Source organism: Cyprinus carpio, chromosome A1 (assembly GCF_018340385.1).
Source record: "Cyprinus carpio isolate SPL01 chromosome A1, ASM1834038v1, whole genome shotgun sequence".
NCBI lineage: Eukaryota > Metazoa > Chordata > Actinopteri > Cypriniformes > Cyprinidae > Cyprinus > Cyprinus carpio.
The window spans coordinates 28,274,701-28,293,346 of NC_056572.1; the positions used below are offsets into that span (position 1 = coordinate 28,274,701).

At 36.1% G+C, this 18,646-nt stretch overlaps 1 pseudogene; it reads right to left on the minus strand.

The window, feature by feature from the left end:
• LOC122145609 overlaps nt 1–18,646 on the minus strand; it is a 30,659-nt pseudogene that overhangs the window by 8,000 nt on the left and 4,013 nt on the right.

An 18,646-nucleotide genomic window follows, 5' to 3' on the forward strand; every position in this document is an offset into this window, starting at 1 on the left:
CCTTCCAGCCTTTCACTTGCGCTTTCCCCGGTCTAGGTGGCCTGGAACCCCGAGGTACGAGCTGGCAAAGGGGCCTGAAAACCAGTATGATAGTGACCAGCCGCCGGAGGGTATAAAATGCATTAAACAATGACTGTGCCTCTCAACCTCTGCTCGCCCCAAGAGTTATTCCTCCCAGGCCACAGAGGAGAGAGAGATAAAGAGGACAGAGAGTAGAGAGAGAAAAGCTGGCAGGCTGCTCTGCTGTCACAGTCTCTACTCCATTTACGTCCACCGTGCCAAACAACACAGCACTGCTGCACACACGGCCCACACCTGAATGCTGGGCTGCACTGGACCGATCTCAAGCTCCATAATCAGCCCTGCTGCGCACCTCCTGCCTGGCCACTCTCGACAGACAACGCACAGACCCGGCTACAATTAGGCACTCACAGAATCCATAGAATAACTTTTATACTTATTTACTTAGTAGTGCTGAAATGGCTTAGTAAAGAAAATTCTAGAAAGTTTACAATAAATGCATGAATGTAATACCAGCATTACTTAGTATATAATTTAATGAAGAGCAAATATAATGGTTACACAAGATCCTAAATCAACATGTTGGAGACTTAATAAAAATTATATAACATACAATCTAGCCCAAATTATTATATTTAAAATATTTGAAAACAGTGCACTTTTATTTGGCACGACTGACACTTGTTAATTGTATAGTTGTTAAATGGCCAACTGAGAAAAAAAAATATATTTGTTAACCAAAAAAAAAACAACAAAAAACAAACATTCAATAAAATATTTTTTTTTTACTGGGTTAAAAAAGAAAGAAAGAAAAAATAAAAGTTTTTTTATAGGAAAGAATTATAATGCCCTAAAGTAAAAACCTGTTTACACTGGTTTACCTGCCCCATGACAAAAATGTGAATGATTTACCATGTAAAATACTGTCATAGTAAAAAAAGCTCTCTTTTTATTTTTGTATCATAGTTTACCTTTACAGCATTTTGGTATACTGTTTTGTTATTTATTTGCATTCGTGTTAGTGTCATATATGTTACCTCTCATGGTGTTTTGTCTTTGTTTGTACCTATATGTGAGAAGTTGTTCATGTTTTAGGTAAAGTGAAACACGGATTCCATCATCAGGTGGCTTTCTGGTTGTACAAACTGTATCATTATGGTGATTATCAAGTACATTTTAAAGTAAAAAAATCAGATTTTGGTGATTCAAGTTTGATTGGTTTTATTAAAAACATGGTCGTATTTGTGGGGGGCTCGGGATTCTTAATGAAAACAGACTGTATATTTTTACAGTTGAAGTTTCTGGAAAAACTATAGCTGCATGTTTTTTTGTGATTGTTTTTTTTTTTACAGTGGGTATTCTGTGATTTTTGTGCTTTTGTTTTATTAAAATATTCATGTATGCACAAATGTATAATGAACTGCTTTAAGTAATGAATGACAGATCTATATACCGTGTCATCAAGTGTGGTTATTCTGGCTGTACAATAGTTGGACATGTTTGGCAAATTGTAATCGGCAACTTTTGATCACCCATATACAAGTCTTTTGACACAGGATGCATACCGATATTATACTGTTTAAGCCAATAAAATGTCTTGAGGACACTGTATCAGTGCTGTACTGTCAGAATATGATTACTCAGCAGTATCATCAACAAGGACTGAAAAAAACATTCCTGTATTGAAATCTCCAACATATTCTCTTCCGTGTCTACTCAAATGTTGTTGTTTTTTGCTTCCACTGTAAAACGCCATCCCAACAGGCCTTTTAAATATCAACAAGTCAACCCATGTGGAATGTGGCCAATAAAACAACACTCCATCCTCATAAACACAGTTTAAAGTCTCACGCTCTCAAAGTGGCTCCTGAAAAATTCCTCTCTTTTTTCTTCTTTCTAATCCTCTCCTAACACGCAATGAGTTGTCTTCGATGTGTCGAAACTCTAATGAAAGCCCTTGAGGGACGATGCGTGTCATCCAAGGAGCCACAGTCCCTCTCAGAACTTCTGAGGGCTGAGAAAAATAGGATGCGTGCTTCATAGATTCTGGACTGTAATGGAAAAGCGATCGTGGGCCTCCCCGTTTCATTTCCAAGCAACACCAATGAAACAAAGGCATCCTCAAAGAAAGGCAAAACAGGCTGAAATACAAGGGTGACAAATGCCAGCCGTGCGCTTAGAACTGTATGGCTGCCCATCCTATAAAATAAATCTCAATGCATCTCTGTTTAAATGCTTCTTTTTTATTGAAAAAAATATTATGTATTATTCGTTTTTTGCTCTGTTTTGATGGCAACAACGGTTAGTCTTAAGGTGAATCACCTAGGTATTATTTGTGGGCATCTAAATGTGATCAACTACTGCTTGAAAAACATGTAGAGGTTGGTAATCTAATATGAGATATTGCATAAGTCAACAGAATAATTAGCTTTATTCTACAGTATCAACAAGACAAGACAGTTTTTTGACCAAATTATCTATGCATGAAATAATCACAATAACATTTTTTATGTTAAAATAAATCAATTTCCATATTAAATAGGCAAAAACCACCAAATGCCAATGCAATAGTGCCGCAGCCTTTAGTTGATGTGTTTAAAAACTGTGAATATTTAACCAAATATTTCAGCATTGTGTGAAACTAAATGTAATAATTCAAGAATCAATCCGATGAAAAGCTTTGTAGCAGTGATCACTAACATTGAATAATACACAAGTTAATTATAATAATTACTCTTATTTAAACAGGTTGAACAAGACAAAAAGTGTTGTGATAGTAAAGGCTAGTTTTTGGATATTATACAATGTAATTGCTACATAAAATAAATCAAACAATCCCACAAAAAGGGCATAGCACAATGTCAACTGTGCAAAGTCCCGCTGTAAAAACTGCAAAAAATGTTCAGAGAAAAAAAAAAAATTAGGAACATTAATTGTGTTTCCCCTTTAGGGAAAAAAGCAGAGTAATAAACTAAACCTTCTCCCTTAAAAATTATGTGTGGATGATAAAAAAAAGACCTCTATAAATGTGAGTAATGATAAATAAAAATAAAATAAAATGGGAAAAAATCACTTTCAGAGTGGGATCATTGAGGAAAAAATCTAATGGATACTACTATCTGCTGGATTTCACACAGTCCTTGTTTCAGCCAATGATTTGCAGCCAGCCATCCATGCATTGCTCTGTTGAAACTACTTGATTTACAAGTGCCCAAGGGGCAGTTTTGGAGACCAAAGGTACATTTTATTAATAGATTTGTAGTGTTGACATAATGGCCAGAATCCATACAACACTTTCCTGCTTATGGAGAAATTCCAATACTATGATAATAAACTGTATAGGGGACACGTGCATTGAACATATTGATTCTCTAGAGAAGGTCCTGACATGTTTACTACAGACACCCAATCCAAGAGGGATACAAATGATACCCATGCAAAAGTTAAAGCAACAACTGACCCGAAAAAGAAAAATCTGTCATCCATGGTGCGCAGAAATGCTAGTGACTGACAGCCTTAGTCACTATTTCTTTTTGTTTTTTTCTGAAAGCTGTCATTAACATCTCCTTTTGTGTTCCACAGAAAAAAACAAAAACACTTTTTAGTTTTGGGTGCACTGTACCTTTACACCAAAATATCACCATGGATGCTTCCTAAAAAACATCTTGAACAACCCATTATGGGCCAAAAAAAGTGAGGGGTTTGCTCTTGCAGAAGAATATAGAGAAGAAATTGAAAGTTTAAAATACGCAAAGCTATTTAAATAAACAAACCAGATGCTAACTACAACATTTACACACCATAGCAGCAGCAGCACTTCAGTGCTGTGTTCTGATTGATGGGAATCCAGCACATAAACTGAATGATGAGCGCCAAAAACAGCCCACTCTATCCAAAAACAATTGATACCAAACATAATCTGAACTGCCTTTAAAACTGTAAACTCTTCCTATTCAAACGAGCGTTGCCGGATTTTCTAAGGAGTGGGTTTAGGGGGGATGCTGCTGGCAAACTGCCTATTAAAACCCACTGCCGCACGCTTCTCCCAGCCTGCAACAAAAGGTCTGCAGATCGCGGATTTTTTTCGCGATTTTCGGCACAGGTGCCGCTGGAGAGACTGACTATGAATGGAGCAGGTATACTCCGTATCATCCAGCAGGTCTGACCGTGCACATGGTATTCTCGCTCCAGGTTTCTGACCCTGCCACTCATCAGCCGACTCAACATCTTCTCAAAAGCGCGAGCGCTGCTCCGCGTCCGGGACCAGAACAAAAAGCTCAAGCAATGTCACATCGACCAAAACTCTCCGGTACGCCCAGGTGAAAACGTGCTAACCGAAGCCGACAGCATCTTTATCCGTTGACCTGAACGCTGTGCAGATGTTAATTCTTCTGTTTATTGCGAACAGGTTCCTCCAGCCACGCATCCAGGTCCAGATTAAGTCGCTGTGGTTACGAGCAGACAGTAGCAGCCCCAGACTGCTGACCATTCACCGCTTGATATTGAGAAAGGGGGCGGGACCACAGAAGTGACTGACAATCCTTCGAGCCACTGGTTAAGATCTCCAATAATAATAAGGACTCGTTTGAAATGGACAAGGCAATATCGGGCCGCACTGCACTGAGTATATTTGGAGGTCATATGTCCAGTAAGATGTGGACAAAGGTAAGGTTGTAAGGATAACTCTCTACTCCGATTAATTTTCTGGCAGAATGAATCGTACACTAACAACATCAAAAAAACTATCTACAAAATATTGCATATGTCCTGGCTAAACAGGCTATCGAAAAATACATACATGAAAATGAAACATTTAGGCAAAAAATGTGTTTACAAAAATAGTCAAATTACTTTTAAAATTATTTAGAAAATTATATTGGCATGTGTCAGGATTTCTTTCCTTTTTTTAATGACAATTTTCTTATTTTTTTTGGCTAAAACTTTCTTCACATTTTAATAAATAATCCTAAATTAATTATATATTTCACATAAATGAAACCAACAGCAAAAAAAACATCAAACAATGCACTAATGTAAATGTAAATGAATATAAAATATAATGTGACCGTATATAATATAATGTATTAATGTTACCTGTATATAAATCTTTTGTCTGTGTTTCTTCTGGTATTTAATAAAAAAGGTAATCTTTTTGAATAAACAAGATCTTTTTGCATAAATTTAATCTTAGTATATTTTTTATGCTTTTAACTTTATGCGAACCTTAATTTTAACTTATCTGTAAATTGTGATAGTGACTAACATTTAAAATACCTGTACAATATTTAAACTGTTAAAATAAAAAAATTAAAACACTTGTATGGGCTAGATGTTTCAAAATACAATAAACCTAATTCCCGATTTTCCATATTTTCATTAAAAAAAAAACCAAACAAAAAAAAAAAAAAAAACCGGAATGTAGCTGTAATCTCTTAATATAACTTTTTGCTATATTTATTGTAAGTATTCTACAAAAGTTCTACAAATGTATTAAAATAAATGGCAATGTACTTGTCAATAACTCCAAGACTGCACTTAATAGATGAAATCTTCATCACCCACCGGAAAAACTCAGAAAGAATGTAGTACTTTATTGGTTATACTAAGAATGTTACACTTATTTGATTTACAGACATATTTGCTATAAATTATTTTCTAACTTTGCTATGAGAACGTCCTTCCTTTCGTTGCTCTCTCTCTTCACACACACATTACTGTATCGCACCTGGTAATTGAGTAAGCAAAAAGCATACAATTGAATGTTGAAAAAATCCTTTGTTTGCATCAAAACAATGCCTTACTTAAACATTATTCATTTTTCATCATTTTCTCCTCCTGTTCATTGCTGCTCATGGGAGCTGGATTGGCTGAACTCTGTAATCGGTTCTCAGAGCCTCTGCGTGTGTTCAGGTGCCCGACCCGGGCTCGAGGATGGTGTTCTGATGATGAGAATATCTTATTGTTGGACAGTGTGGTCCACAGTAATGGACACACTCTCTTTGTCTCCTGTCCACTGGCTTCATCTGATTCACGCTTGCAGGAGGCAATGAGAGGCCTGCCTATGTCCAGCTCTCTGCTCTCAGTGAGCACGTTCTTTAGTTTGTGTGTGGGTGGGTATTTGAGTGTCCACTTTGATCAACCAGAGGTCCCTAGGAAGTTTCTTGAATAAATCTGCAATTTCTTTACTATGTTCTCTAAACAGTGAGTTCTTTTGACTTCCAGTAATAATTTCATTATACTATATCAGTGGATTTCTCACAAGCAACAATGAAGATCTCCTGCAATAAGAACTGCTTAAATAAATATATATAGTATAATAGTAATGCAAGGCATGTGCATATTACAAGCTCGTCTGAAAACGCCTATTATTATTTGTGACCCATTCTGTTCATGATCTACCAGTTGCAAACCAACTGTTTTTAAATATGAATCATGTGCGTTTCAGTGTCTCAATGTTTTTAAAAATGCGTGTTCAGTTTCTCTATACCACTATTTCTTTTAAGTTCAAAGACACAAGACAACTCTTTAAAATGTACCTTGAAGTCTTTGAAGGCTACCATAATCTGAGGGTGCAAGTTCAGGATTCTCACTCACTGTTCACAAGCAGACTGTCCATTTTCTTCTTGATCGACCAGACCCTGAGAAAATGTCCTGCAGTGGCTAAAAACAAAAACCACATCACCACTATTAAGACTAAGGAATTCGAAACAAGCAGGTACCAAGAAAGGTAAAGTGAAAAAAAACTGCTCCAAACATGTCAATATACCCAAGGACGTATTACAAGGTTGTGCCGCGCCCCTGTGAGGTCAGTAGATCCACAGTTTTAGTTTTCATCCTGCTGAACTTCTTAAACTTCACAATTTGCAGTAGAGTATTACTATTTTTTTATGATAAATATTTAATGTTTAATTTATTGTGTAAAACATAAATAGTGTAGCTAACATACATAATATATCAGCGGACAACAAAATTTGCTATATTTTAAACTGGATGTTGCCTATTCAAAACAAATATAACTTGAGCTTTTTCGATCAGTTCAGCTTTGCTTGTTTTAATATAAATAGACACACCCATTATGGGTCTCAAACATTAATCGTCCATTCAAATGACTACAATTACACTTGAGCTTTTTTATAATACCAAAAAAGCTACTAAAAAATTGAAAGATAAATAAAAACAATACCTAAAGCTCTATACAAATTAGCTAAAACAACCTAAAGCTAAAATTAAACTTAAAATATCTAAAAAGTTACATTAAAATGACATAAATACTATCAATATTATACAAACATCCTGAATATTAACACCGGTTATGTGATTATGATCAAAATATGCCAACCCAAAAAACTCGAGAGAGTGGATGTGACGCAATGTTGATATAAAAAAATATATTACTAGACCTATTTATGTCTAGAACAGAACTCAGGAAGGTCTTGGAGTGAAAATTGTTTTGCTATTTTATTATTTGCTTTAATGTTTCAATGCCACTGTGCATGAACTGTCCTCCATAATCACTCTTCCATGAGTTTGAAAAAAATGTAAGCAGCAAATCTCAAGTTACAAAACACTATAAAATTCAACCCTCTTCTCCTTTTCCGTTGTCGCTGGACCTCCTTATATCCCCCTTGTGTATACGTGGTGTTGTGCTTATGCCAGCGAAAGAGGACATGAAAACGCTGTGACTTACTGGTTCACTCTCGAGAACTCAGACTGCAGTCCTGGGCCATAGGGCTTGAGTTTTTCAATGAATGCGAACACAACCAGTGACATTGGAGAACAGGGCAGAGTAAACTCACGCTCCACTTAACATAAAAAAACCCCAAAACCCCACAAGGTTTACTGAAAGTCCAGAGACCTTCGCGCAAGGTAGAACTGAGAAAAACAAACCACACATAGATACACAGCGATGTAAAACATGAATTTTACTTAATGTATTTCTACTGTATTTTTTGATCAAACAAATGCAGCCTTGGCTACAGGGCAGTAAATATTTCTTTCAAAATATCATAACATCTTGCCAACCCTATAGTCGATATAGCAATACTGTACAATGCTGAGTACAATGCAAGAATACACTATTCTGCTCAAATCAACACAAAATGGGGCTGTTCTCATATTTTAAATGACCCAGCTGTTAAAATGTTTATACTTGACAAATAAAAACTGTCACAGTCTAAAGTGCATAACGGAATCAGTTTATGAATCAGAATCACTGATGGCAATTTGGCTCTTTTTTGGGAGGAAATCTATTTCCTTTTAAAGCAGACAAATAGTTTTGAATGAATCCTCCACCCATGGCTATTACCATGAGTAATGTACTTACAAATCATAACCCACAATCAAACAAAAACGGAAGTCACAACTGTGAGATGTGTTACGATGATGATATTTAGCTCAACTCTCCCAGTGGCAGGCACTGACACCGGCACTGGGGGGGACGAAGCGCGCACCTTCCGTTTTTCACTGGTAGTGCTGCGGCTGCACCAAATCAGCGATCTTCATTACTTGTAATGGTGAATCTGAGTATTTTAAAAAAAAATAAAAAAAAAAAAAAAAAAAAAAAAAAAAAAAAAAATGTGGCCTAATGCATCATGAATTAAAAAAAAAATAAAAATAAATAGAAAAAAAGAACATTCTCCTTCCTTGATCTTTAGAAATAAAAGAGTTCAATTATACTACGTAAGGAATAATAGTATAATGACAAAACTGATCAATTTTCTCAGGTTTAGGTCATTAAATAAGATTGTACAAACGTCCGAAGAGGGTAGAAACTCGGTTACGTAGCATAAAATATCAATTTACTATACTTTACTCATATACACTACCGTTCAAAAGTTTCGAATAATTAAGATTTTTATTGTTTTTGAAAGGCTCTTTACGTTCACGTCCCAGAACTGACTGATGTGTTCATTTTTGATCTAAGGTAACAATAAAAGAGACCAATATCCACAACATAAAAACATTCCTAACCCTTGCTCAGATGTTGCCCTGCTTAGCAGTATCTAGATTTGTGGAACAGACTGCTAACATATATTCTCACCCAACCTGTCTTCAAAAGTGTGTGAAGTAAGATTAAAATAATCGGGCGAAATAATAATAATAAGAATAAATAATAATAATAATAATAATAATAATGATAATAATAATCAATATTAACAAGGACACAAAAAAACTGATCAAAAGTGACAGAAAAATACATGAATAACACTACAAAAGATTAAAATTTAAAAAAAAAAGTTTGTTCTTTTTGAACTTTCTATTTATAAAAGTATCACACCGTTTCCCCCCAACAATATTAAGCTGCAAAAACTGTTAACTGAAGTTAACTGATAACTGATAACTGAACACCAACAAATAACCACTGATATAATGAGCACGTAAATCAGCAAATTAAAATCATTTTTAAGGACTCATGGGAAGACTGGGAGTAATGCGCTGCTGAAAATTTATGTTTACAATCTACAGGAAAAAACACATTTAAAAACTATAGTAAAAGTAAACAACAGCTCTTCCTAATCTTTGTACTGTCCCATATTGTATTTAAATAATTGCAGCCTTGCAAGAGCATAAGAAACTTCCTTGTCAAAAACATAAAAAAAAGTAAGTGGACATTCAGGCTGGAAAAAAGTCATACAAGGATACTAGGTGTACAGTAAACCTGTTTGGTTTGCTTGTTTTACACAGGAAGCATTTCAGAGTTAAGGATATCTTCCTGATGACAATTCATATAAAGTTGGTTCAGGAACATGTCAATACCATTAGCCTGTTTCCCGACAAGCGATATCGCCGGCGGAGCTCCATGGTGTGACCAGATGTTCGCACAGGATCGATCAAAGCCCGTGGGCTCATAGTCAGATGTGGATCTGATCCTCTAACTACCGTGCCCTGTCAACGCACACAGGGGTCCCTGACATACCCATATTCTTAGAATGAAAGCTTTTCGTTACAATCACACATACTTACCTATTACAAAATACAGTAAATATGTTGGCTCTGCACAACTGATCATATTACTGTTCTGTCCAAAAATGATCAGTGGTCCATTATGATTTTCAGACACTGAAACTGACTCTTCCGGCAACATTGTCCAGATAAAACGGCAAGTAACAAAACCTTTGAGGAAACATGCTAAGGTTCGTTACCCCTAATTGCAAAATGAAGTAAAAGCAATTCACACCTATGGAGAAGTTCTGCTCTCAAAGTAAGAAAAAGTGAAATTGAGATTTAGTGCAGAAACATTGTAAAAATTTACAGGATTTCACAATTGTAATACAATTTTTTTGTGAAGCGATGCAAGCTGGGTCATTTTCTATAGAGACACAAATAGAACACTGTTAAAACAAATAAAGTGTGATAAAGTGTAAATAAATGTTTTCTTCTAAAGTACCCACTATATATTAGTTTCCAGTACAAGTATTTGCACAATTTGAATTAATTGTTTCCAAAGCAAGTACGAACAGTTGTTGTTGTAAAATAAATGCTCTTTTAAACTTTCTAGTCGTCAAAAAAATCCTGAAATTTAGTTTTTCACAAAAAACGTTATTACAATAAGTAAATATTAAAAATTGATAATATTAATAAATGTGTCTTGAAGCGGTCCAAATCAGCAGATTAGAATGATTTAATCTAAAGGATCATGTGACAACTGAAGACTGGAGTAATGATCAATGCCATCACAGGAATAAATTATATTTTAAAAATTGATGCTTAAAACTATTAAATATAAAACAGTTATTTTAAACTGTAATTATATTACACAATATTCCAGTTTTACTTTATTTTTTAAAAATCAAATAAATGCAGCCGTTGGGTGAGCCATAAGCAACATTCAAAACAATTTTGGACTCCAAACTTAAATAACAGTGTAAATACATTTAGTATAAATGATAAAAACTTGTACTGAAAAGCAAATTACTAGCTAGAAATATAAAGTAAACCTAAAACCAAAATGCTTTACAACAGAATAGTGCTTAGTTTTGTGATCGTTGTGCTTCACAAGTAACCAGTGCCCAATCATTGATTTATGATCAGAGACAGTTACTGAGACAGGAAGGTAGTATAGTGCTTGTGGGCATAACAAACACAGTGATAATGGCAGTGGGACAGGGGGCAGACTGAGCAGCAAGCACACGAGACAGGAGGTAAGTGGGGCACCCCCACAGCCGTCTCTAGGTTAAGCGCTCTCAAATTACCCCAACCTGAGCACAGCAGCCAGAGAATGAGGGTCACATGCTTTGGGCAGCTTCAATATAAAACGCCAAGTGGCTGTTACCAAAGACACCAATCAAACAACCAAATAAGCAGCCCTCCACAGGGAGAGGGGGATTATCTCAACCATTAACACATAAATCCACGTTCACATCATGCCGGGGAGGGTACGGATCATAGAAGGAAACCAACGTCTGGCACCTACAGTATATGTCAACCAGTTTGTTGCTCTCGCAAGTGTCTCCAAGTATAAATCCGCTAATGATCAACAGCTCTGAAAGCACTGTGACCTTGTTCACTACATCTCACATGTGAAGTATTATGTAATATGACAATATCTTGTTATTACAGTGCTTGCAAGGCAGCATGGTTTTTGAAATTCCTCAAACTTCCTGGTTAGGGTTTGATATGAACCACTAACTTTTAGTATGAGAGTTAGAGATCAGTTGGAGACCTTTGCACATGCATCTTGCACATATATTTAATTACATAATCGACCTTAAAGAATCAACATTAGGACATATTGTGATTCCTGTTTTAGGGCCCTGTGAAATTCCAGTTTTTTTCCCTCAAATTCCCATAATTCTCCATTTAAATCTTTTCTAAGATTCCTGTTTTTAATGCGTTCTAATTACATTCAAAAATTGCTGTTAATTCATGGTCACAAACTTTTAACATTTAGATATTTATACTATTTTTAACAATAATAGTTTATATTAAATTAAACTATTACTAATAGCTTTTATTACTGTGAGTGCTAATAGCGGTTTATTATCAAATATGGGGGTAATCAAATAACTGCACTTTAGTTAATTTAATGAATTCTTTTAAAATGTAAGTACATTCATTTTGAACAATTGGCAAAAAAAAAAAAAAAGTATAACGTGTCACAACAGAGGTTTACAGTTTTAAAAAAAAAATTGTGACTCCTTAAAAAGGAATGTTTTAATAAACGGCTATTATTGAATTGTTGTTTTAGCTACTTTGAAAAGTAGATTCTACCAAATAGTTTTATCAACATGAAATAGTAAAATGCTCAGAAGTAAACTCTTCATGTCCTCATTAGTGAGAGACAGTGGCTACTAAAAACATGCGTGCTTGAGTATGTAGAGTAGACGAAACTAGAACACTTTTTGCAAGGTTAATATTCACAGATATAATACTCCATATTCAAGTTTGAAATCATAAGGGTCCTACTATTTTCACTGTCCTCAATTGTAAGACCTCTAAAAATGAGATGGCGGGTGCTGTGGAATTTTGTGGGCAAAAAGGCCCATTGTCTATTGTCAAAAAGTGTAGCAGTGTATGAAGTGGTCACACAGAGGTCACTATCAAACCAGGTAGCTTTCGAATTAGTAAAAGCAGCGAATTCCTTAGACCAGATTATTGAAGGCGTGTTTCTGAAAAAAATCTGCATGTGGAAATCTTTCACCTTCATGTGAAAAGTTCACGATCGTTTAGGATTCCGTTTGAAAACTGACTGTATTCGCCTACGGAAATGTGACCACACACGGCACCTTTAATAAGGATAGCTGCCTATGTAGGGCAGTATTGGGGTGATCAGGCCAAAGCTCTCGAAGTATTATGGAACAGAAGAGTAATTGGTAGAATAGCCTCACCCACAGAGGACCTGTCTCCAAGACAGGGGTCACCCTCTCTGGCTTAGACATGTTTGTTCAAGTACTTGGGGAAGATCCCCACTGCCTCTTGCCACCATCCTGGACTTCAAAAGCCTCTGCATCTTCACTCCTGCGGGAAGCAAACGTCATTGATTATACAAGTAGTACACAATCACTGCTGTTTAAGAAGTTTTGTTGGAGGCTTAAAAGAACTGTAACCCAGTACTTACGTGGCGTATCCATACACAGTGTTGCCCAGAGGAGCCGAAGGCTTAATATCAGAGAGAGGGCCTTTTTGTTTGTACCTGGGGAATATAAAATAGCACAAACATTAAACAGTGTAGCAGCATGCCCAAATGATTATCTAATGACAATTCTAAGAAATTGGAATTCTAAACAGACTTTTAATTTTTTTTTTTTTACAAATTTTTGTGGGCAAACAATAGATAATCATGTTCCTGCAGGCCTACAATTTCCTACAGGTGTCCAGGAGAGATGATGTTGAGCTGGGCTTTTTTGTTCTGCATATTGTGCATCACTTTTCTGTACACACACACAGTTTTTCTGTACGGTAGGGTCTTGGAGCGTCAATGGCCACCAGGTAAATTCTGCCTGAGTGCTCATAGCCATGGCCACGTAGTAAAAAACAGCTGAAATTGCATCCAGAACAAGGCATGAGAAGTGTTTTTTAATGGTTTGTTCATATGTTTCTGTTTAAGGTCTCTGGTTGCGAGTAGATCCGCTTTTTTATATCAAACATTGCGTTTTTTAAAAAAAATTATATAAATATACTATATAGTAAATTAATCTATAGAATGACACAACAAATACTTCGTTACAAAACAGGTTGTCAAAAAAGTTCACAGGAAGTGAGAGTCAATCTTGGGCAACACAGCTGAAACAAACAACGTGCTGATAAATCTTTCATCTCAAGGCAGAGTGCGCTAAAAAAAATTACAATTCTGTCATCATCTGCTGTCATCATCTACCCCCATGGCGTTTCAAACCTGTATGACATTCTTTCTTTCAAAGGAACACAAAAGAAGAAGTTTTTAAGAATATCCGAACCATAAAAGCATCAGAGTAGTGCAGATTCAACTCATAAACTAGATCCAGCTGATCCGGTCGCACTGGACTCATAAATTTACAACACAAACCAATCATATGGCTTTAGAAGATTTGAAATAAACTGTAGCACAACGCGATGAGCCATTTTAAGGTACTTGTTTAACACACAGTGCTTTTTGTGTACTTTTTGTAGCTTGACAACTTGAATTGGCCAAAAGTTTAAGAATTTTGCCCCCCAGAAGGAAGAGAAAAGGGAAGTCATTCAAGTTTGCCAAGACATTAGGGTGAACAAATGATGACAGAATCTTAATTTTGTGGTAAAACATGAAAACTACACAACTTTAATTACAGAATGAACCTTCATATTTTGATGATGCTGTGAATAGCTACGGGCCCTCAGTGAAATTTAACCCACACATTGACAACAGTTCAGAGGCATGCTTACAGTGTTACATAATGACTAAACACTTTTCATTTTCCACTTTCTGTTGAAATACACTGTGTGCAAAAATGATTTTCATTATGAGGCTGCAGTTTACAATACAAGTGAAAAAAAGGAAAGTCCTATGTGGGCTAGCTAAGGAACCAGTATAAATCTGTTGGTTTGAAACATAGGTTTCTGGAGATGAAAGCAGCAAGGCACACTACTGCCCACGCATCTCTTATCAGCCAATCAACAGACTGCAGCCATCTCAATGTTATTTGAAAAGAAAAGCCCTTTGGCTGAAAGTGCTGTGTTTTGTGTGTTTTTGTGTTGTTGTGTGTGTGTGTGTGTGGTGTCTGTGGGTGTGTGTGTGTGTGTGTGTGTTTTCGTGACACACAACAACTTGCACTGATACTGTAGCACTGGAAACCAAGCTTTTTTTTTTGGAACTTCCTCTGACTCAGCACAATACAATATTTTTTTTACAGTAGAATTTCAAAGGGACTGTGTAGTGTCCAGCACTGGAAAAAAAACGTCCATCACATGGAGGACACAATGGGTTTAGCACTGATTGCCACAAATTCAAACTGAGAGAATCTGGATAATTTAAAATAAGCATGTGGATAGCACATTGCAATTTGATCTATTTATCTCTGCATATAATTTCCTGACTGTGGTTTTTTTTTTGCTGCCCGGACCCTGAAACTTTCACCTCAAACAACCATTGTCAGAGAGAGAAATAATTTCCTGTGAGATCATCACATCCTGTGAGAGAAATAATTTTAGTTAAGCAGCAGTCATGGAAACACACCAAGCATTTCCTACCAGCTTCTCCAGCAAACCCACAACATGTGACTCACCAATACACTCCACGGTCCAAGAGCTGCAGGACTTGTCGATGGCAGTCTGCATTTCCTGAAGGGTGAGATCAAGCAGAGAGACCACTCTGAAGCCCAGCTGTTGCAGAAGAAGATTGGCCAGCTCATGAACATCCATGGTGGGGGCCATCAGCGCCAGGATGGTTGTTGTAGTTCAGGTTGCCATCAGCAATGCCCACTTTGTCGGTCGTTGCTAAAGGGAAAATTTTGTTTTTGCTTTGTTAAATTTGTTCATAAAAGTATTATTTTTAAATCATATTTTATTAGATTTTATTTTATTGCATTTTTTAAATATGCACATCATAGCAATTGCATGGGTAATTTGGCAAAACACACCTTGTAGAAACACCAGTGTTTATTGGTTATGCATAATTTTTAAATGCATTGTTAATTAGTATTTTAATATATATATTTTTTTTTTACTTATTACTTTTTTAAATAATTGTTTTAATATAATTACTGAGTGTTACGAGTAATTTCAAAAGAAAGTAAAAAAAAGAAAAGATTAAAACAGATATATATATTTTGTACATATGTCCTATACATGTTCAATGGAGGATATTTTGACTTTCTAGGATTTCTTCCATTTCAAGCGACTTTTAAAACTAATATTTCCATAACTGTGGCAGGGGCCTCCAATTCATTATTTGAAAATTCAATGATATTAAGTGGGAGTATTGTGAAACCAAGGTCTATTTTGGGAAATATTAAAAGTGGGAGTATTGTGAAACCAAGGTCTATTTTTTAACCTGGCATGAGCTGAAAAAGCGCTTTTTTGTCTGTGACCTACCCATAAGCGTGGGCTCTGGTTTTGGCTCTGGAGGTGCTGTGGGGAAACCAGAGGAAAAAAGGAAGGTTGGTGAAATTTTGAAAGAGAATGAGAAATGTCACCATGCTGCTGGATGCTTTCACAAAGCTTATAGCTTGTGTTCTTTCACTAGTTTCACTATGAAAAGAAAAGAAAAAAAACTCAGCGTTAACATTATTTGTGTTCCACGATGTGATAAGTAAAAAGGGAAGTTCTCATTGAGCTGGTTTCAGTCTAACTTTAGTTGTTATCTCATGTATCTAAGGATCTGTTTAGATTCAAAATAACAATCAGTTCCTGAGTGTTCTAACTCCTACAAATTGCGGAAAGTACCACGTAATTTGAAACCTAGACTGGAACTACACTGAGGCAGAAAGTATTCATGACCCAGAGCCAAAGACGGGATGGTTTCCTTTGATTAATGTTTTCAATAAACTGCTTTTTCATCACACAGCACGCTGTTAAGAAAGATCTTACAGTGTTAAAGTGCAAGTCAGATCGAATCATGGTGGCAAACAAAGGATTGTCAAATTGAATGCAATAAATTAGTGCAGGATCCATTGATAAGGCCAGTGATGTAATCTAATTTATCTTCTCCAAAACAGATGAAGACACAAACTCATCTACATCTTGGATTGCGTGAGGGTCCATTTTTTAGCAAATTTTCATTTCTGGGTGAACTATTCCTAAATCCTAATTATTTAAAAAAAAAAAAAAAAAAATAAAAAAACATTTTTTAAAAAGATTAACAATTTGAAAAAAAAAACAAAAAAAACATGAAATTTAAAAGAAAAAAAAAATAATAATAATAAATAACCTTAAATGTTAAAATAATTTAGATAATAAGATGCTGATAAAGAAAAGCAATTCCAGAAAAAAAAAAAATACAAAAGCAACATATTCTGCACATATGGCCACTAGAGTCTTCGAAAACCACAACTCCAAAATGGAAGCTGTGCACTGTAGGCCAAAAATGAAATACACAGCAGCTCTTACCCATCTCAATCTCAGCTGCTTCAGACCATCTCTCCTCCAAAATATTTGACACAGCACAGAGGTATGAACCCACAGTGTCTACGCTGGCATTTTCTATCTAAACAAAGAAGACCAAATGTAGAACAAGATTATTTTAGAAAGCTTACAACTGTGTGTTCCACTGAGTCAGTCATTACAGTCAAAGCAAGTTACTCACATTTAAAAACAAAGACCCGAACCTAACTTGCTCATAAAATCATGTAGAGATAACTACAGGAGCAGTGGGCATGGTGAAAGATTAGGGCATGCAGAAAGGTCATTCTAATTGGTTTAGGGTTAGGGGTTAGTTTCTCTCTGACTTCCAGCTTACCCTGTCTCCATTAAAATGTATCAATATGATAACAAAAAGATAGAGCCAAAGAATGGTACCGTGGACTTACCCTAAGTGTTTCTGTGGTCTGTTTAGGAAGGATGCGACCATTTCTGTACCACTTGTAGGCAGGCGCAGGCTTGCCTAAAGCTTTGCATTTAAGAGTGAAAGTCTCCCCTGGTTTTACTGTTTGGCTTATTGGGTGAATGACAATATGGGTTTCCCCTTTCCATGTGTGAGAAACACCTAAACACAATGCATCACGTTATGTAATAGATACTGCAGTCTTAAAACTGGCACATTGAGTCAAACCTGGCAAAATAAATCACTGATAAGTAAATGTCAGTCTCCATATAACTATATACAATGGGTTCATGGACTCTTTAAGGCCACGATATACTCAAAACAAAAGTTCCTTTTCATTCTTTGTTTAGGGGTAAATTGACGTTTCGAAATATGAGCAAACATCCCGATGCCGCCCATAAATCTGATGAAAGCAATATCAATATGAATATGTAAATAGGTGCTGCGCGCTTTCCTCTCAGAAACAAAATAAACACAATAAAATTGGAGAAAACAGCAAGCAGGGTTTTTTTTTATATAAATATCTGATCATAGCAACATGGGTATATTTGCACAAGCTCTGCAAATTAACACTCCCGTGAAGTCATGTCACGTTTATTTTTACTTGGCACTTTATTTAATATATTGCTTAAAAAAAAATCAGCAGTATTAAACATGAAATGCAGTATCAGTGTCTCTTTTCATCAGAAGCACAACTTAAAAGGAAAATACACAGCGCTGATTTATTTTAAATCAAAGCTAAATACACGTAGAAACAGCGCATCCTTGTGGCGCGGATGACACAGAAGAGCAAACGGTGATATGGACAGACACAGAGGAGACTGTTGACAAAGGAATTACTGAATAAAGTAGTTATTTGTTTTCTTCACTTACAAAAAGTGTTCCCGTCGCTTCATATAACCCAGATTGCACATCTGATGGCAGATGGAGTATTCTGACCCTCCCGGGTTTCATCCAAAATATCTTAAAATTGTGTTCCGAAGGCGAACTGAGCTTTTACGGGTTTGGAACGGCATGGGGGTAAGTGATTAATGACAAAATTTTCATTTTGGGTTGGAGTATCCCTTTAATTTGCTACAATAAAGCGGCTCTCCACTGCGCGGACATCTCACCTCCAAGGACTCGACAGATGAAATGAAGCCAGAGAAGAGTTTCACATGGGAGAAGGCGGAGCCTCAGGGCACACCTGAT